Raw genomic sequence first — 22,623 nt, forward strand, 5'->3', positions numbered from 1 at the left:
GTAGCAGCCCGAGATAACAAGGCAGGCTCTTACCTGTGCACTCTCTGCCTGTCCTCTTTCGCGCTCCTAGCCACCCATTCATTCTTCCTCCTCTGTTCTGCTCAGTGCACCTTTCTCCAGCTGTCTCACAGTCTTTCGTATTCTGCTGCTCTCTTCTTTAGTCACTAGCACCCTTTGACCTGTGGATCACCATTGGAAAAAACTCTGGATAGAGAGGTGTGATATTCTTTTGGTTAGTGCTGAGGATGAAATTTCTGAGAGTGAACCTTGAGAGTTTGAAATTGGTGCAGGTTTGGGCCCCTCATACCCGGACTCAAGTACCTAGTTTCTCACTAATGCCCAAGGACCAGCAGTGGTGTATACTCTCTTGTGGTGATCAGCTTCAGTTTACAGGATGCTTTTTGTCAAATCCATGCGGCTATTTGGCTCTATTCTTGAATAAACTCAGATTTTGAATTAACTGATTGTTTTCCCTAAAGTTTGGAGCTTTAGTAAGAAAGCCTCAGAAAGCTGTCTTAATATCTTTGTCTTTCAGACTCCTAAGAAAGTAAGTACCTGAGACAGGAACTTGCTTGGTAAATTTTGGTGACTAAATAAAACAAGTGGTAAGACATCTAACTTCAGTTCCTGGATGCGCTGGAATTCTGACAGCCTAGCATTTTGAAATTCTTCAATTATTTACTCCATTCCAATGTGCTTAGAAACTAAATCAGTGAACCTGTGTATAGATATGCTCCAGCATTTGCACGAAGCTTCAAGATTTTCTGATGAAAAGCAGTACATCACACAGTCTTCCCTTGGTTTTACCATGAATGGCCTTACAAACTGACAAGGAGAGCCTTGCTTTTGTTGTTGTTGTTGTTGTTGGCTTTTCAGAGATATTTTAGGGATGTTATACTTTTATAGGAGTAAAAACTTTTTATTATTACATTTCAGCTAATTTTTTTCATAAAACTGTGCTCCCAAAAAGCTCAGGATGTATCATTATGCTTGTTTACATTAATTGAATATAAAAGTCATTAGATAAAGGAGGTGAGGCTAGCGGATTTATTAATGAAAGGGAGGGAAGGAAAAGAGCGTGGAGGTCATGAACCATAAGTCGTGAAATGACAGATGCCAAATGGCGTATTTAGAATGGAGCAGGGTCAGAAAAAATTAGTGCTAGAGTAATGTCAGCCATCAGTAGACAGCGCTGGACATCCTGCAGCCACTTAGAAATGTTAGTTAATTTTATTATTGCCATGACTGTTACTGCCATTATTGCTCTGCTAACGCTGGTAGTACTTCTGCTATCACCCTGACAGCTAACTAATGTATCAATTCCCATTGCGCTAAGTGTTATATTCGTCTTCTCACTTAATACTCATGTTGTGTGGATGATCATCTGCATTTTACAAGGCGGTTTCTCCAAAAGTCACAAAACTTTCCTAAAGCCACAAAGCTAGTAAGCCCTCAGGCTGGGATTTGAATCCAGATTTGCCTTAGATGTGATTGCTATTTCTACTATGCCAGAAAAATTGCAGAGCTGACATTTTTTACCCCAGCTTTCAGTTTTTCAGCTCTTTTACCCCTCTGCTCTACCAAAATATAATACAACTCTGATTTTTTTTCCCCAGTGGCTCTTTTTCTTTTAATTTCCATCTTATCAAAACAACCTCAGAGGATATGAAATCAGTTTTACTCTGTGTATGTGTCAAAAACTCAGTATATGATGTATATGTTCAGATAATGAATTAATAAATAAAAATAACATAGGATTTAGGGTTGCAGGATGGGTTAAATTTTTCTAAATCTCATATTATTTCTAGGAAGAACTTTCGGTCTCAGCTTCTGTATTTGTCCAGTGAGACCAAATGTATTTGCTCTGTCTGGAACATGGGGAGGTTGTAAGGAAGAAATAAAATCTCAAGGATGAGAGTTGTATTTTATTAGACAGGGCTATGAAATATCATTTTGCATTGGCTTATTTAAAACTTAATGATTAACTATGGGTTGAAAGGCTTTACCATTATTTATTGAATTTCAACCATTAATGAATAGGTGAGGCAAGTATCTGAGGTCAAAGGGAGTTGTTCCTGATACTTGGACTCCCAAGTACTGTTTACCTCTCCTGCTGTTAAATTAGGCAGAACAGAATGCTTGCAGTGAGGACTGTGGCAGTTCTGTGCCAGTGTTCACTCTCCACCAGGTCAGAGTGAGGGCCAGTGTCTGGGTGCATGGGGGGTGTGCTGGGTGTGGCAGGGTGTCCTGGGGATCAGTACCTTAGCACCTCTTCTGTCCCCTGGAAAGCCGGTGAGAATACCTGGTGGCAGGGCACCCACTAACTGCTGAGAGGTTAAGAGCACCTGAGGCAGTTGTAAGGATCTTTCAAAGGGACACTCTCAATACCAGTAAATTAAAAGTGACTTTCAGAACTATTTACACTTCAGAATTCATCATTTGGGGGCTTCTGTACAGTTTTTAGATTCTTTAACTGCAAGATGCAGGAAAATACAAATTATGTATACTAAATTGCTAGAAATTGACGCCTTTATTAGAAAGTGGATAGGTATTTCTGCACTGTTATCTACAGATGTAAAAGTTACAACTGAGAAAGAAATATCTGCACTGTTCTAACACTATAAATCTCTCATTATGACTAGACTGTGACTTTCCATCAATAACTTCCATTTATATGGGGGATTTTTTAGACTCTTTAAGATAACTGAATCTGAATCAAAAATGAAAGGAAAAACATAAACACTACTCTTACCAGAAAAAAAGATAAGGACAGCTACAAACAGTACACAATCTGATTAGCAGTATTTTCTAGGAAATAAATGGAAATGTTCAGAAAACAGTGGAAACTTAGGGCAGTCACGCCGCTGCCCACTGTCAGTTCCCAGTCATGTTGACCTGGTGGAATTCCTCTCTCTTTTCCCTCCCTTGTCACATGTCACATCTCAACATCTTTGTTTTTCACAAACAGAAGGAGCAAGCTGCTCACTGGCATCTGAAATGTTACTGGTAACATCTAGCCACTCTTCCCCGGACCTCCAAATGGGCAGAACTGCTGTGTAGCGTACAGACCAGCAGGCAATACCAGCTGTGAGAAAGCTGGAGTCAGAGTCAGGAAGTTGCAATGATTCATAGAACCAGAATGTGCTTGGGTAACTGATGCCAGTGGAGAGGAAGGGGTGCCTACAGCATTATAAACTTGGCGCTGTGTTCTCTGCTCCTAGGATTCTCTCTTTCGCCACGTTCAACTCTTTATTCATCACTTAAAACTGTTGTCTCTACTCCTGCCCGGGATCTCATGTTTCTCAAATTGTCAGGACCTCACCTTTCTGTGGGTCGAGTCCTGTAGCTGAGACCACTGCCTGGGGTCTCATAAGACTGCAGTCAGGGTTTAGGTCAGGCTGCATTCTCATTTCAGGCTCCTTCAGGTAGATGGCAGTTCCTCGAAGACCCACGTACCACCTCAGCCCCTGGAGACCACCCCTCCCATGGGAAAATCACAACCAGCCATTTGCTCCCTCAAGGCCTGGGGAGAGTGTCTCTTTGCAACCAAAGGCCCCAGTCCCTCTTCTAAGGGCTTTTCAGGATTAAGTCAGGCCCACCTTGGATAATATCCCTTTCGATTAATTCCACATCAACTAATGTGGAGCCTTAATTTCATCTGCAAAATCTTTCACCTTGGCTGAACAATTAAGAGTCACACCCATCATCTTCAGGGCCCTCCCTCAGCCCCTCCACCCTCAAGGGGAGGGGATCATACAGTTTGCCAGGAGGTGGGAATTTGGGTTTCATTTTAAAATTCTATCTACACAGTCCGCTGTCTCGACCCCAAGATGCACATCCCTTCCCCACGCAAAAGTCATTCTCCTTCTCCCAAGTCTGCCATTAGAGCAGCCGCTCAGGGCTTCTGGGTAAAATCTAAGTACATCTCCTCTGAGTTCCTTTCCCTCTACACCCATGATGCTCAAAAGATAAGACACCTGTCGCTGGCATATTACTGTCACTGTTAATATTACTGTTTTCAATGTTTCTGTGTGTAACGATGTCACGTAGAACCAGATGAACATCTCAGTACACAGACACCATCTAACTCCAAATATATGAGTTAATTCTTGCCTCAGTGTCAGGGTACCGCTCCACATGAACTCTTTCCTCTTTGGTGACCACTGTTCCTCTCTCCAAAACCTCAAGGAGACTACCTAAATGCAGTGGCTAGAAAACAAGATGGAAATGGTTTACTATTAATAATTTACTGGAATTTTTGAATAAAAATAAGTAGAAATATTTTAATATTTATAAGTATTTTAAGATATTTTAAATGGTCTGATATTTTCAGAATTTATCAAAAAAGCACCTTACCTTTTATTTTTTTTAATTTTTTGTTCTTCGTCTTTTTTTAATAGTTATTTCCCCAATACAATTGTTTTTCCTACTGTACAGCATGTTGACCCAGTTACACATACATGTATACATTTTATTTTCTCACATTATCATGCTCCATCATGAATGACTAGACATAGTTCCCAGTGCTACACAGCAGGATCTCATTGCTATTCCATTCCAAAAGGCAATAGTTTGTATCTATTAACCCCCAAGCTCCCCAACCACACCACTCTCTCCCCCTCCCCCTTGGCAACCACAAGTCTATTCTCCAAGTCCATGATTTTCTTTTCTGTGGAAAGATTCATTCTTGCCATATATGAGACTCCAGATGTAAGTGATATAATACGGTATTTGTCTTTCTCTTTCTGACTTACTTCACTCAGCATGAGAATCTCTAGTTCCATCCATGTTGCTGCAAATGGCATTATTTCGTTCTTTTTTATGGCTGAGTGGTATTCCATTGTGTATATATACCACATCTTCCTAATCCGGTCGTCTGTCAATGGACATTTGGGTTGTTTCCATGTCTTGGCTATTGTGAATAGTGCTGCAATGAACACATGGAGCACCTTACTTTTAAAAATCTATGTGCTTCTTCAGGTAATACCAGCAACTTCAATCAAAACACTCCTCCTAGATGTACAAACACTGTGTAATCCCAGCTGCAGATTGTCAAGAAACATCTCTTAAATTCTATCTCTGATTGTGCAGTCAACTTGAATGGGAACAGTTTCAGAAGCATTTTGATTCCCTGATGCTAACTTAGGCCAGTGATTATTAAGAGTGTCATTTCTGGGTCCTTTAGCCTGGAGGGGTTGAAGCAAATAGACTAAAGAAAAATCCAGAGTCTCAGTTACTTCATTGCATCTGTTCGAAAATTAGACATTAAAAGTTTTATTAAACTTAAGAACCTTCAAAGCAAATAGCAATACATATTACAGAGGTCATTTCTTTTTGATTATCTTCTTTGGAGAGTTTATTTATATTAGCTATGTAGCATTCAGTATGTCTAAATAAAAAGCTTATTTTGAAACAAAACATGTAGGCTTTAGTCCTTCCATTTCTATCACATTTCATACTTGTCTTTTTTGTATCTAAGGTGTGAATTTCTTCCTTGGATGTAAAGTGACAGATTTCAGTCACAGTCAAAATTTAAGAGTTAAGTGTTATTTTCTCACTGAACCTACAAGCCTCACCATAGGATTTCATATGCAGTAGAATGGATGACTACATTAAATGCATTATAATGAACCCAAGTATCATTAACATCAATTTCTTTATCTGTATACTGGGAAATATGACTGAAAAAAAGTTCTTCTGCGTTTACTGTTTTTAAGGAGATTCATGAAGGGTGTGAGCACATTTGTGATTTTGCTATCATTATATACATTTATGCATGTTGCAATGATACTTCATACTTTGCATCTAATACATATTTATCCCTACATTTTTGGCTCGTAAACTCATAATTCTAGTTTTCTACAATTTTATTATATTTCATCATCACAACTAACCTCCTATAGCTATTTCAATTGCTGGCAATTCTAAAATCTCTCTCACTCATTTTTGTCTTTTAGAAAAAGGTGGAGAGACAATCTAGTGAATAGGAAGCAGTGCAGTTGTGGCTCTATGACCCTACGGGCTCTGGATTATAATATGACCTTTAAAATACCTTTTATTTAGGGTTAGGCCCTAGCCTATGTTCTGGCTGATACACCAGGAAATTGCCTATATGCAGGTCTATTAGACAGAGCACTTAAATAAGAATTGACATTTCGAAATGGTGGTACTCCTGGAGCAGGTGACACAGCCCTTTAGGGCAGAAGCTATGTCTCTTTAACCCAGTACAGAAAATATTTGGTGTACTTTGCAAACAAATAATTGAGATGATGGATGAGACTGCACTGTTAAGAACTTGTGTCATTAGAAGATAGGGCCATAGCAGGACAAGATGTAAAGCTTAACTCATTCTTCCTCTTCTGGAAAACTACTGGCTCTCCCACTGGCATCAAGGGCAGTGTTTTTCTGAATGAAAGTTGGCTTTATTTTGACTCTTTTTCTATCTGATTATGATTAGAATGATCATTTTTTATGTTTTTAGTATTTTTATCCAAATATATTAATATGGGACCACGGCTGCCTTATGATGTTTATACCTCATCTGTAGTTGAAATTGGGCAGTATGTGGGTTTAATCAAAAGATGAAAACTTTCCCATTATGGAAACCCTGCAAATCACTCCATAATCTTGTTGCTTCAACAGTTCTACCTGAAAATACCTGCAGATAGGTTTCCACTGCCTAGCTTGTTCCCTAATTAGCAGGATTCTCCTGCAGGCAAACACCTGCATAATCTTACCTGCTGGTCCAGGCAGGTGAAGGTAGAAAAGCCTACATGTACTTTGCAAAGAGACCCCAAACAAACTCTTTCTTTTTGTTTTCACAACCATGTATACAGGTTTGTTATATATTCAAAGTGAAAAGTGGTATCAAGCACTCTTATGTATTTCTTCCTGGAAAGTCAAAGGTAACCTAAATGCATTGCCAGAAAATCATTTAAAACGTTAATAAAAAATCAACTACAGATTTGAAGAAATGAGTGGATTTTTCCTATTTGACAGCTTATCAGTAAGTTGTCATTTAAAATGTTTTTTACCCTGGGAGTGTACCTCAGTGATGATAGCCATGTATAATTCATAAAGGAAAATAGATTTAAATAAGCCTGCTCAGTGGTTCAGGGTGTGAAAATTCAACAAGCTAGTTTCTTTTCACTCTGCCTGCAGTCACTTTTCCTCCTTCAAGCTCCCCTATTCCACATTGTATTTATTTTTTTGTATTTTGGATCATAATATAATTTGTTTCCAAATGTACATTTAAAGAAGGCAACTTTGAGTGACACAAGAACAGCACAGCAAATGAAAAGTAGGACGGTATTTTCATGTAAATCACATTTGATAAATATTTAAATTACTTTCTTTTGCAGAATAAAAGTGTATGAATACACTTTACATTTAAGCTACAAATTATGCTGAAATAGTTTTACCTTGTAGAGTTATTGTTCACAACAATGTGTATTAAATTTTTTCTGTTCTTACATAATTCCTCAAGACTTTTTACTGACTGAGGTCATGAGAGGGCCAGAGATAATCCATCTGAACTTGATAAGAGTGTCATCACTCTCAACAACTAAGCAATCTTTTATGCATCCTCAAAATTTTTAAATTTGAGACAGAGTGAATATCAAAGCCACCCTTTTGTTGGGGAGAGTAGTCATTGTAAAATATATGATTTACAAAAATGTAGGCTAATTCCACTAGTTCCAATCCTGCTAGTTCAGGTTTTGCAACAATTCAGAGATGGTATGCATACATTGGGGAAAAAAATAGTTGTAGTTTAAAAGGAAGGGCACTAAGGCCTCAAATCTGAGCATTTTGAATCCAAGAATACTGAAATGGTGGTAAAATAAAACTATCATTTTTATGTGCTTATTGTGTGTTAGGAATTGTGATCTGGCTAGGGTGCTATTTCTATTAATGTTCAGATGTTTATGGGATAAATCATATTATCCAAATTTTTTATGCTAAAGCTGTAGGCCGGAGAGGTTGATTGAGTTTTCAATGATTAGTTGACAAAAAAGTGGCAATTAATCCAAACCCAGGGCTTTCTGAGTAGAAAATATGTATTTTGAGTTAAAAATTATTTTATATGCTTTCAATGTATGTTTTTGTGTTAGTAGCATATTATTAATTGACTATACTTACTTTGAATTATCATTTTCTATTACCTAAATTTATATTGATACTTTGGTTGGTAATTCAGATGCACTTAAAAGTAATAAAGTTTAAAAATTTTTCATCATTCCAACTTTTTCTCCCTTTGCATTGTAAATTAGTAAATTTCTCCCTTTGCATTGTAAATTAGTAAATTAGTAAATTCCTACTGTATTAACGATGTACCACTAAAAATAATTTAAGAAGCAGGATGCTTACTAAATATGTTTCATGGTCCATCATAATAAATACATCCTAAACAAATAAATATATGCACTGATTACCTAAAATTAGATAATTTTACATCAAATTTTGGGAAAATAAACAGCAAAAGAGAATTTTATTTTAGCAAGTATAATTGTCACTTTCCTGTCACTGAGGCTCAGTTGCTACTATATATTAAAATAAGAAAATAAATGAATGTCTTTTAAGCTGATAGATCATTATGCAGTAGAACCCATAGTACACCTTGGACATAGTTGCTTTTCAGTGACTTCTTTGAGATGAATGAACAAAAAGAAGTATCACTTTAAAAAGCTTGTCCTGCCCTATCTATCTTCACTGATGTTTTACTAATTAAGACATTAAGGTTTGGACAAAATTATCCTGTTCATAATAAAAACCAAAATCTCCCATGTCTCTTTTATAAAAACAGGCGTTGGAATCAGTGAAGTGGTATTCAAAATGGCAATATAATGAAATTGACAAATATATTCTTTGACAGAGAAGAAGACTAATTATTATTGTTATTATTATTATTATTATTATTATTCAAGCATTGGGAAAATAATATCTCAGAAAATTAATTTATAATTATGAATATGACACATCCCATGTTCCAAGGGAATCGTCATTTTTCACTTTTGTTTAATATCTACATTTTTTTAGTGTGACGTGGTCATTTTCTAGGTGAGCATTTTTTGATTAATAGGTCTGTGCTGCTTTATAGCTGACACATTTGCTTTCCAGTCAAGGAAAGTATGGTGATGAGACAGGAGAAACTAAAGGATATGATGAAAAAGACCCAAAATAATAGCAGCTTAAATAAAAAAATATTTCTTTTTCTCTCCCATAAAACTTGAGCTGATGTGGCAACTCTGTTCTGTAAAAGTCCTTAAGATCCCAGGCTCTTTTTCTCTTGTTGTCCCACCATTTTTAGGGAATTACCTTCATCCACGTGGTCTGTGATGGTTCATACCAGGTGTGCCTTCCAGCCGTAAGGTAGAGGAAGTAGACAAGGGAATATCATTCCACTTCCTTAAAGTTTATGACTTGCAAGTTGAACACCCTACATCCTCCCACATCCTTTCGCCAGAACTTAGTTATATGGACCCACCTAGCTCCAGAGTCTGGGAAATGAAGGTTTTAACTCGGTAGCCTGTGCCCTGAGAATTTAATTATTGTATAAGAAACCATTATGCAGACTTTACCACCTTCTGCCATCTATGGTATTCATAATGAAAAAAAAAAAAAACCGCTTTAAAAATAAACACACTGCAGTGTACCGTTTGCATTGTGGTCATACCACAATTATAGGTTCAGAAAAAAAAATCTACTGGTCACATTGGTATTTTTTATTTAATTTTGTTTTTTTAGTTAATAGGCTTTACTTTTTAGAGTAATTTTAGGTTCACATCCTAATTGAGCTGAAAGTACAGAGATTTTCCACACATTCCCGGCCCCATCATGGACATTTCCCATTATCATGTCATTTCATCATTATACACGTGTCTAAACCCACAGCATGTACAACATTAAGAGTGAACCCTAATCAGCTTTGGGTGATAACAAGGTGTCAGCATAGGTTCATCAGTTGCAACAAATACATCCTCTGGTGTAGGACATTGATAATGATGGCATTTTCTAAATTAAGGAAGATTACTTAATTTACCAGTCTGTTGCCCCGCAACTCCAAGTAAACCCTTCGTTGCCCTACCTGTGGCTCCTAGTCATTCCCCCCGCCAGCCATGCTGGCATGCTGTAAGGCTTTGTCAGCCAGGGTGCTGGTGGGAACCTGGAGGAGGAAGAGCTCCATCCAGGCTCCAGTGTGTATTCTCTCTCAGCAGGCTGCTGCGGTGGGTGGCAGCCGGCAGTGCATGGCATCCCCTTGAGGGCAGTCTCCCCTGACACCCACAGGGAGGTCTCCCAGTGTGCCTTCCCCACCAGCAGATTCCGAACGAGTCTCACATGGCCAGCTCTCCATGGATGGCTTCTTCCTGGCACCGGAGAAGGCAGATTCTCAGGGATTCCTGGTGTTGGCCCGGGACCTCAGCTGACTTCTCCTCCACCCACTGGGCCATAGCGATGCCCTCACAGGAGGTCATCTCAGGCCTGAGGAGGGGGGCCTGTTGCAGATCTGCCCCTCCCGTGGGTGCTCTATTTCAGCCTCAGAGGTAGAACCTTCCATTCACACATTCTTTCCCATTATCTTTATTTTTTTTCTATTTTTATTTTAATTTTATTAGCGTGTAGTTGATTTACAATGTTGTTTCAATTCCTGCTATATGGCATAGTGACCCAGTCATTTGTATACACATTCTTTTTCTCATACTGTCTTCCATCATGTTCTGTCCCAAGAGACTGGATAGTTTCCTGTGCTGAGCAGTAGGACCTCATTGCTTCTCCATTCTAAATGTAATAGTTTGCATCTAACAGACCCAAACTCCCTGTCCATCCCACACCCTTCCCCCTCCCCGTTGGCAACTGCAAGACTGTTCTGTGTGTCCCTGAGTCTGTTTCTGTTTCATAGATAGGTTCATTTGTATCATATTTACTTCTCAGTATCCAAACCTCAGTTACTCTGATAATTCTCTGTTAGAGTTAATACATTTGTATTACACACCTTCCATGTTAACGTTACTGGATAGAGTCAATTTCCTGACTGCATTTTGTTTGATGTAATAGGAAAGCCACGCATATCAAGACAGTCAGCAGTTTCACCATGACCTTTGTAGAATGTAAGAGGCCACGGAAAGGAATGGGAGAGTTGGTGGCATCCTCCTGTGCCACTCTTGAGATTTATGATTAATGTTAGTACTCCTGAGGATACGGCAGAAGTAAATACTACACAAACCAAACAAGGCAGCAATGAACTGTTTATGAAGGAAAACTTTGCATATCTGAAAGTGCTGAGAATTCATGGGAAGAGAATTAGTATGGATATTTTTAAAAAATTCAGTCATCATGCTCTGATATTTTAATTCTTTATCAACATCAGGTAAAAAACGAGCCTTTAGAGTGTCCTCCAAAAGTTGTGTTTCTTCTCCTACACTGTATCCTTTACACTTCTAGGAAAGAATATTCACATCACATGCATGAAAATATTTCATTTTGATATCCATGACACTGTTTTCTGCATGACCTAATAGTGATATACTGTTTTAGAGAGTATTATTAGCTGTTTCTCATCCCTAGCCCAGATGGAATCTTCAAAAGCTGTGTCTCTGGAAATTAAGTTGGACATAAGACAGAATTTTGCTAGCTGAGTTTTACTTGAAATGTAATAGCAAGAAATAAGAAAGTATTAATTTATTTTTCCAAACCAGCATTAGGCATAAGAGAAGGATGATAGCTGTGTTCGGTTTTTGAAGTCAGGTATAGACTTTAGGAAGAGTATTTCTTTTATTCAGTTACTGTCATCCTTCTTTGTTATGTGTATGTACATTCAATAAAACTTAGAAAAATCACTATTTATGGGCTTATGTAATTATTTTATAATTACATATATATTTGTCTTAACTAGAAATAATCTATTTTGGTTTTATTAGCAATTTTTGCTTTCTATGTTTTCACTAGCAATCAAAACATTTTTTGCTTCAATTTTATATATTTCTAAACTGTCATCTAAATACCACTTTGGAGATCTTATAAGTATGCTGCTATAGCTGTTAAAAAGTAGAGAATGACAAAATGTTATACCTTCACTGAGACTTGTTTTTAGAAACATGTTGAATCATATATATTTATATTACTATTACTATTTTTCTACATTATTTTTAGATCAACTGTCTTGAACATCTTAAAGGTTTTTTTTTTTTTTTTTTTTTTTTTTTTTTAGTGGTTTCTGCCTAGACCAAATTGTCTATTAGAGATTATGTAAGTTCAGGTAAATGTTCATTAACTTTAATCAGAACTATATATAGGTAGTAAAGCATTAAATTAAATGAACGTTGTCAATGGAGGTAGTTATATATGAGGTCAATAGGTGGCAATTTTATCATGGTCATAACTTTTTTGCAGTAAAAAATGTTATGTTTCCAAACCTCATATACGTGTTGCTTAAGTATTAATTTCTTTTAAACGCAGCCTTATTTTTTAAGTTTGTTTTTCTTCTACAGCAAATAGTAAACTATCTTTTCAAGTTATTTCTCTTGCCCTCATTTCACTTCAGTCATTGAAGTCAGTAAGAAACATGGACATGTGAAGGATAAGATCTGTGGATGGAATTCTAGGAAGCTGCTTCAAGTGAAAGCACAAAGTGAGAATCATGAATTATAAATCTCTATATTTTTGGAGTATTAAATGACTTACCTTTGTACACCACTCCACTTTAACTCTGAGTCAGCAATTTCTCAACATGTATTTATGGAACAAATGAAAATAATCCAGATTGAAGTATTTTTTTAAAGGGCACTGGACTCTGTCCTTCCCGAGACTTTCAAGATACCAAACCTTAAGACAGTTTTCTACTGGAAAAGTTATGAAAGTGCCTCATGTCAGCATCCAAAATTGAAGTCTGTAGCAAAATTAGTTAGCACTGCACACATGAAAGTAATTCCTGGCAAAGGACAATGTAGACCCACAGCCTTGCTTTCTGTGTTAAGAGCTCTTTCTGCTCTTCCTTACTTCCTGTTGTCACTCCGTGCCTCTTGCCTTTGCCGATGACAAAGCCATCACAAACTCCTAAACTGTTACTATGACACTGCATCTGGAATAGCAGTGCCAATGCTCTGCTCCACAAACTCAAACCTCCCTAAACAGCACCTGAGATCTGTACAGAAATATGAATGGTATACATGCATTGTTAACGTGACTAATAATAACATGATTCGTTAGTTAAACTGACTAGCTTGTCACACAAATACAGCTCAGGGTGCAGGCTGAGGGCCTAAAGAGCAGGAGATAAGCACTCTAGTCCAAACAGGAAAAAGGGTGCAGTGGATAGAGCGTCCAAGAATACATAATTATGTGCTGAGTTTTTGTTGTTATTTGGAGGGATTCCAACTTTTCTAGAAGAAAGCATTCGTTTACATATCAAGCAAATATATAACAGAAGAACAGAGAGGTAACAAATACCAACTTTTTTTCCTTTTAAAGGAAAATATTCAAACTGTTTAACTGATGAATATACATAAAGATGTTCCATTCAGTTTTATGTTTGATTCTGCTTTATAAAAATTATTTTAAAATACAGGAGGTATTTGTAAGTCAAGGTGTTAATATATACATACCTTTTATGTATACTTTTTTTTGTTTTGAAGCTTGTTGGCAGATCATGGTTTGTTGAAATGGCTGATGCCACTGAATCCAAAATAAATGAAGTTATTTATGTGCCAGACCTCCACAGCCTGATTAGCAAGAACACTGAGGAAGCAAACCTCAGATTAAGTCAGTTTTTATTTCAGCTTTGTGGATTACTCCTAATGCATTGTAAATCTGTATTCACGTAGAATACTATAAATATGTGTTCCACACAATAAAGTCATTCTCTCTTAGGTAAAATAACTCCACTCACAGGAAACATGCAGAACACAACCTTTCTTATAAGATCTCATTTCTCTTTATAGCCTGTTGAAAACAAATAGCAAGGCAATATTGAAAATCAGCACCTATAAAATGTCTACAGAGTATGCAACACACATAAAAAAGTAGGAATTAATCATACACAGTAGTTAGGTAAGGGAAAAGGGTAAAAAAACTGGAGTCGTATCATTTTGCAGGATAAACCTATTGAAATCAATTAGAGACATACATTAATTTGAAGTTCTCAGAAGGCCTGAAGACATGAGCTTTTATTTTGAAGGAAAATAAAATGCTTTTATATATATGTATTTTTTTAAATTGCTGAAATGTTGGGCAATTTAAATTGTTTGACAATTAAAAACCAAAGAGGCTGAGTGGGACTTCCACTGCAAGTTACCCAGAAGATGGAAGAAGTGATATATATCTGTATCTATCTCCATAGGGTAAATACCAAAATACCAAAGTCAGCAAAATGATAAAAAAAAAAAAAAAGCACGTGTTGTGTTACACTGAAGAGGGGAAAAGTTTTCTGCCCCTCTGATTCTTCTTTTCCAGTTTATTTGTTGATTAAATACACGTATGTCAACTATACCCTCCTCCACTTTTGCTGGATAGCTTTCATCCATGTGACAACAGCCTTGTTGTGGATCAGTATCTGCACAGCTTTGTGTTGGTAGCGGTATGGAAAAGGAACACACCAAACCGTAGAATTTTAAAATCAGTGGCAGTCCTCTGTTAGCATAAAGATACATTCATTTGGAGCTAAGTTTAAGTACTTTAATATCCATTCAAAACCACTGGCAAACTTTGACTTGCCAAAAAAAATCTGCTCGTCTTATGCACTCTCCCTCAAATCTGAAGAGAAAATACTAAAACTCAAACTTGCCGCGAAAGATAATTTTAAAACTACTTTTGTTTGCTCATAATATATCTTTAATTGTGAAAGTAGATGGTAAAATAAACAGTTTTACCATCTATTTTATTCTCTACTTAAGAGACTGGACAAGCTGTCCGTCTCCATTTAGTTTCCAGGCAAAACAAATGGGGCCTGGCTGAGCATGCAGTAACTCATGTCGCCACTGGATGGCAATGACAGCTTTTGTCTCCACAGTACTCACTGTCCCTTGATACAGCTTCATGACACAACCCTCGGCCTTGGTCTCAGGACATCAAAGTGTAAATACTCGGAGTGACGCTCCCTCTCCGACAGCTCACGTTCCTTTTAGATATCTTTCCTGTAACCCACCACATCCTAAGGCAGCCAGTAAAACTCCCTTACTTGCCTTCCTTTTCTTAGGAATTTGATGATGGTCAATAGAAGCCCAAGTATGCAAGAGGTAAAGAAGGAAAAGAGAGGAAAAAGAGAGGAAATACAAATAGGGAACCAGATTCCCTTCTGCTACTGAATGCTGCTAAGCTCAGAGGACAACCAAATGACATCTGTCTGTCTGTCTGTCTGCCTATCTATCTACATATGTATGTATAGATATATAGGTACACACACATATATACATATATATTTATATATGTATGTATATAATTGCTATTATTTATTTGCTTTCTACCAGATAGCAAAAAATATTCCTGAATTTTCTTCAACATTTTATGATCTACATTAATGATCTACGCAAAACAAACATTCCAACATGCATACATGTTTCAAGTAAGTAGTTGGGACAATTAACCTATGACAGTTTAATTTTCCAGAGTGAATTGATTTGTGATTGACAATACAAAAAATAATACTTAAGAAATTTTTAAGATATAGCTAGGCTAATAAAATTGTTACAAAAATTAGTAGATGTAAAATATGTAAATACCTGAATTTTCATCAATTTAAAGATCAATTATTATGAAGATATTAAATATTATCATAGCTTGGAATGATGAAATAATTTGTTTTTCGGGGAAGGAAAGATTTAAATGTCTTCACTTAAATAAGGGCCTTTGATTCTGAATAGTTTTGCTGACCTATTTGAGGTAAAAGATCTCAGATTATTATTTTGATGAGGGGGGTTATGTAGTTGTATTAAGGAAGTTAACGAGAGATGAACTGTTTTATAAGTGTATGAAATTAATCAACACAGGTAAATTTAATTACCCTTGTTTCAGAAAATATATCTATTTATTCCTATGTATTCCTATGTTAAATTATAAAAACCTTGGCCTATGCTGTAGTGTGCATTTCTTACTAATAAAGCTTAATCATTATACTGTACAATTAGCTGATATCTGGCAAAGTGACTATGCTGAACTTTAATATGAGTTTTTTATTTGCTTTTAAAAAATGATTTGTTTATCTCTGATTAAAGTTGAAATGGTTTAAAATATTACAGAATAGCAACAGGAACAAAAACAGACAACACCAGAAAGGGAATTCTGAGGCATGTTGTAGTATAATTTAAACTTTGTAACTTTGTAATTTCCAATTGTTTTAGTTTTATTTTTCTTAACAATACAAAAACACTAGCTGAGTAAGAAAATATTATTCAATGTTAAGAGTAGGGATTTAATCTCTATTAAAACAAGATATTTGTAATTTTGCATGAATAAATGTTGTCACCAAATGGAGGTATACTTTATATATACATTATAATGGTATATTTGTAGATCTGCAATAAAGCAAATGAAAGGTAGTTTCTTTATATTTATCTTTTGTTTGTTTCCCACAAGCAGCCCGTATCTGTAGACTAGATATATCTCTATCCAGAAATATAGATTTACCTAGTCCATAGATCTGAAACAACTATATGTATTCCATAGATATGAGACCACTAAATCAATCAAGCATATTTGGGAAAAGAAATTCTAAAGAACCAGGAATGGACAGTATTTTCTCTTTTCATAGCTTATTACATTCTCATAGAGAAGTATGGCATAATTCAGTAGCATTTGAAAATAATATGAATAATTTATTTTGTGTTCTCAGATAACCAAACTGTAAAATCAGTAGCCTTTAAAACTAATTTATTCTTCATGACATTGCCAGATCTAAATGAATAGAGTTGAATTATTTGAAATGTGTTTTAATTTTCCATTTGTTTTAAAGTCAAAGTTTGACTAAATTCTTTTTGCATAAAGTAAAATATATTTGCAGTATTGCAAATACATTTACTTTTTTCATAGAAAAACAGATAATTCAAGAATTTAAGCTGAAGTGATTCCTCTAATGAGACCAGAATCTTCTCTTCTGACTGTATATGTTGTTTTAATTTATCAACCAAAAACTTGAATAATGTCCTAGCATTCCTTTTTGTTTTTGTTTTTGTTTTTTTATTCTGGAGTCTTAGGTTTCAACTTCAATTATTTAGGGAAAATCTACCCAGAGTCTTTTATGTAAGAATGTTAAGGAACAGGAAATGGAAAGTGAAAACCTGACAAAGTATATTCTATAAACTCTTTACCTTACATCTAGAAAAAAAACTTAAAAATTTTTTAGATAACATAAATATCTGCAGATCCTTATAGAAGTAAATTATCAGTGTTTTAGAAGCATTAAAGACAAGGGTTTCTTCCTGATTTTGGAATACTTGTTAAGGCTCTAAAAAACAAAGAGAATGAAAGAGTTCTTTGAATTTGTGTGCATGCAAATACATTCAAGCATCTAAGAGGGGACAGGTAGCTTCTGGGGCCATCTCAGAGTAGGCATTTGGGTTTTACAGCCTGATGTTGGGAACTGAAAGATGACCCAATACGAAACATACGTAAATTTTGTGCAGGGTAGCATTTTCCAGTGCCCTGTGTATATGTCAAATAATGCACAGTGATGAATGTCAGTACATATAAATTACTTAAGGAGAAGAATATTAAACATTTATGACAAAATCGGATGTTTATGGCTTGTCCACACATGCCTCCAACTCACCCCCAAAAGAAGATAGCACAGAAAGAACTCCTTTTGTCTTTAAGGCCTTAAAATTAAAGGTAGTGCTCACTTCAGCAGCACACATACTAAAACTGAGACGATACAGAGAAGATTCTCGTGGTCCTTGAGCAAGGAGGATGGGCACATTCACGTGTCTCATGTTTTCAAACACGAGACAGTTTTTTTAAAAGTTGACTTCTGTCACTACTCAACAAAAGTTTTCAGATAGAAAAAGATACCTCTCAAAACCAGTCACACCTGTGAATAATTTTTTCCCACCAGATCTGTATGTTGTGAACATACGCACTTCAGTGTAAAAATAGTCATGTGAATGTTAACTTTAATTTCAACTTCCAGAAATAAATGGTAGTTAGAAGGGCAGGAAGATGGCAGAGGATAATCTTAGGTGTGGAGGGGAGGCGAGGGGGAAACTTTTTATTAAATGAGAGATGAACCACACGTTTTTATTGGAAAAAGAGATTCTTAGACTTTTGACTCTAAACTGCACTTAAATTCCATGTCTTTGTTATAAGCTTTCGATGAGGATACTGAAGCCACGGTTTGCTTAAAATTTGGTAATTCCATGAAAGAGTTCCAAACAATTAAACTTTAAATAATGAACATTTCAATTTTTCTACTTTATATTGAAGAGGATAAAGAGAAGTTTAATGTTCACTGAATATGAACTTTGTGTTAAATACTTCCCATGCGTTATGTACTTGGTATTACAGAAGTTCCTTAGCTATTGAAATCAAAATTATGACCATCTTGCAGTATCTCCTAGGTACTGCTGAAACTCTGACGGATATTCAAATTAGAAATCAATTTTAGGGACTGGATATTTTATAAGGTAAAAGATATATATATATATATATTAACTGAAAATAAACAAACAACAAACATGCAGTTTGCGTTGTGCTGTGTCTTCCTATCCTGAGTTTGGTTTGTGTTGCAGTGGCATGATTATCAGCAGAATAAGGTAATTATACTGGATCTTATTTGAGAAAAGTTCTCTATGAACAGAAAAATGAAGTGTCTCCAGATTCTAGAAGGCTGTGTTTTTAGATTTTATTTTACAGGATGTTTGTGTATTTTAATATTAAGCACATAAAAGTAAGAGTTCAAATTCTGATGCAAGTAAGTGATGAAAGTCAGGCATGCTGGAAAGTACTTCATATTAGGAAAAATCTTTGATGAGTGGCTGGCTATTCATAAAAAAAACTTATATTTTTCAGTCTTTTTTCTCCTTTCCAGTCCTCAGGGTTCCCTGGGCATTGACAAAGGGAAATTTTCAGTCCAGTTAAATGCACAGATCCCTTAATTTGCCTCTGTTCTTGCTTTGCCTTCTTAGTACTTATTTCACTTGGTTAATATTTGTTCTCAGCTACTTCCTCGTTCTCTGCTGAACCAGTCTTTCCAAAAATCCACTTCTCCTGTATTCCTCCAAACAACATAAATAAAGCTGTTTTTAACTAAGGTCATTAAAAAGGTTCACAGAACTCCTGTCATGATTTTAGGAATAGGCAACAATTCAGATACGGGCACCAGTAAAAAAAGAGCTGCCAAATGGAAAGCCTAAGTTCTTGAGTCCATTTTCTTCTATCACTTGTAAGTTAATACTCACTGATAAAATACTAAAATGCCAGGAAGCACATCAAGCATCTGAGACAATGGAATGAACCGCTAGATACTGGCAACTGAGCAGTTGGAAATGCGGATGTTGTGTAACTGGGATAAAATATCACAATGTATGCCTTTTTTTTCCAATCTGATTCTAATGCAGAAAACAATTAAATGAGACTAAAACACCAACAAAATTAAAACAAAGACAAAATTTCAATACTTACTAACTTGCAGATGAATTTATTCTCTAAGTAGAAATAAACCCATTTAATGACTTTCAGACAGACAATTTCAACTTTATGCTTTAAATATACAAACAAGATTTTTTTCAATAAAATGAAGGTAGTAAAAAAGGGATATAAAGGAAGAAACAGAGAACAGTTTTAGAGTGAGAATAAAATATGTTTTAATAATCTGAATGTATTAAAAGTTCAGATTAGGTTGAATCTATTCTTTCTTGGGTGGCCTTTCCCTCCGATTATTTATGATCTCGTATTACTTACCTTAAGGCATAATATTTACGTCTTATACATAATCACATCCTAAGTTTTCATCTGCAAGGATTAAAGACATTGCTATAGCTAAATACCATAGTATTAGTATTTCACCTGTTATTCAGAAGGACTAGTTTGAGATCCTATCGATGTTTCTTCTGTATTTATATTGCTTAGGATAGCCATTAATCCTTTTGGATTACTTTAATTTAAAGTGAATGCTTCCCCGTTTTTCCATTGAACCTTCGTGTTTAAAACACTAATTTTACTGTTAAAATAATCTAGTCTTTTAATTAAGCAGAAATTTTCATTATGAAGTGAAGACACTTGATTTTAGCCATTTATGTCTGAAAAAGCATCCAAGAAAACTGTATTAGATGTTTCAGTAACTAAGGCATGTTGAAAACCGTTTGTATGGGGAATGCATTTGTCTAGTTTGGGTCGTGGTCTTCCTTCCTGTGAGAGCACTTACTTTTCGGACTTTCAAAATTCTGAAAGTTTGTATTGTTTACTGTTCTGTATTGTTCACACCCCTCATTCCTTTATGCTACCAAATCCTAGTGAGAACTTTCTTGGGGTAAAATTTTCATGTGTTTTCAGTATAATGTCTCTTAGGTTTGAATATAGTATCTTGTATTTATATATTCACCATGTAACAATTGTTTATTGAGTGCATATAATTAGCCAGCCACTATGCTAAGCCAAGGGACTAAGATAAGAACACCACAGAAAAAACTACCTTACATTATATATAATAACTTAGAAAGTAGTATAGAGTGGATTCAGTACTCAGATTTTGTAGTTAGATCTGAATTCAAATCCTGCTTCAACTCCTACAAGTTACATTGTCATGTAACTTGTTTCATTTTATTCATTGGTGAAAAATGGATAACACTTAGTTAAAAGGATTGTTGCAAATTCCAAATCAGATTATTAAAGTAAATCTCTTTCTATGATGCTAGGATCGATGAAGTTTATAATAATAAGAGTTATATATTATTTAATGTGCATTAAATTTTATCTTTTTTTGTTACAGTGCTGTTGACACACTTTATGCCTGTATGTTTAGGCAGGCATGATACAGGGCTATCGGGTAAAATATTTAATGGTATATTATTGTCTTTTTAATGAAACCTATACCATATATCTGCTTATTGATTTTAGTAAGATAAACTTTTACAGGTTTCTTTCTGAGGAACATTTCATTAAATTTTACTCTTTTGTGAATTTTTCTGTGCTTATGCGTAAAAGCTCTATGATTGCTTTGGGAACAAAAATATTGTCATTTATATTTTCATCTTTTCTAAAAATATGTATTTCATAAATTTTTATCCTTTTTTACCTGGAAACCCATTGTGACTTAAAGCATAAGATGAGGATCCAATTTAAGAATTATTTTCTAAGGAGCCAAGTATCCCAGAATTATTTGATGAATATTGATTGCATCTGCCCATATAAAGTTTATAATATATCCATGATCATAAAGTATCCATATGCTAGTAAAACAAATTAAACTGTTATTTATGGTTTCACTTGTGTTATTATTTATATCATAAGCATTTATACAGACCTAACATTATTTCTTTCAATGTAAGCTTTTTTTGTTTGGTTGGTTGGTTTTTTGTCTATTTAGGGCCGCACCCATGGGGTATGGAGGTTCCCAGGCTAGGGGTCTAGTCAGAGCTGTAGCTGCCAGCCTACACCACAGCCACACCAATGCAGCATCTGAGTTGCTTCTGCGGCCTACATCACAGCTCATGGAAACACGGGATCTCTATCCCACTAAGCAAGGCCAGGGATCAAACCTGCGTCCTCATGGATACTAGTTGGGTTTGTTAATCACTGAGCCGTGACAGAAACTCCAAGCATGTTTGTTTTTGAGGAGCAAATATGTTTTAAAGTAACATCAATGTATAACTCAGTAATTTGAGATACAAATATCCCATTTTTCAATTTTTACATACTATTTATTTCTATCCTGCTGATGTGCATTTTTAAGTAAAAGTTTCAAAGGGTGTATCCATGAGCAGGTTATGTCCTGGATCCTGCAGATCTAAGCATGGAAGTCATTTTGCTATCTCAGCACATTAACTGCTCTGTGCTTGGTCACAATATTCTTGTGCCACAATATTTTTCTCTTAAAACTTTTTGTCATCGTGACCTTTTGTTCTGAGCACTCTGAGTGAAATAGAATCTGAAACCGGTGTAACTTTATTTCTACTTTTGCCCAAATACTTGGGAAATTGAGAATTTCTTTCTTTAAACTTAAGATTCAAAAACTATTCCAAGTTTATTCTAAGTCATTTCATTTGTGTGTGAGGTGGGTAGAGGTTGGTGCAGGTTAGTGAACTCATTGTGACTCATGAACTCAGCTAATGTTTCTTCCTGTTTTGTTTTGTTTTATTTTTGCTAAAGTCATGAAAAGTGTTCTCTTTTAATGAATGCTTCTTTAGCTTTATTTGTTTTACTTCATTCTCAACAGATGTTGATTATTATATATTTTATGTCCAGTATTATTAGTAGTATTTTTCTTTATTTTTAGAAAGCTGTCGTCTTTACTAGTGACTTCATTTTCTGCAGTGTCGATTATGGTCTTTACTATAACTGACGCCAATTTTAATTTTTCCGTTGTGAAGTCTTTTCTCTCCCATATTATTTTTATATATCTGCCAGTAACATTTACAATTCCGTATTCTCCCTAGTCTCTTATCATTCCCATTTTATGTATATTTGACGTATTTATGACATACT

The 22,623-nt window shown here is 35.5% G+C and overlaps 1 long non-coding RNA gene and 1 other non-coding gene across 3 annotated transcripts in view; both read left to right on the top strand.

Moving 5' to 3' along the window:
• Positions 1 to 22,623, top strand: part of LOC110255714 (uncharacterized) — a 754,959-nt gene that overhangs the window by 239,402 nt on the left and 492,934 nt on the right. The gene's annotated exons all lie outside the window — the stretch shown is intronic.
• On the top strand, positions 17,818 to 17,921 carry LOC146399589 (U6 spliceosomal RNA). Its single transcript, XR_014818494.1, has one exon. It is a non-coding gene; the product is annotated as a U6 spliceosomal RNA (small nuclear RNA).

Source organism: Sus scrofa, chromosome 10 (assembly GCF_054392235.1).
Source record: "Sus scrofa isolate SSC_HxYL_T2T_F1_AM1 chromosome 10, Sscrofa_HxYL_maternal_Yorkshire_Landrace_v2.0, whole genome shotgun sequence".
Classification (NCBI taxonomy): Eukaryota; Metazoa; Chordata; class Mammalia; order Artiodactyla; family Suidae; genus Sus; species Sus scrofa.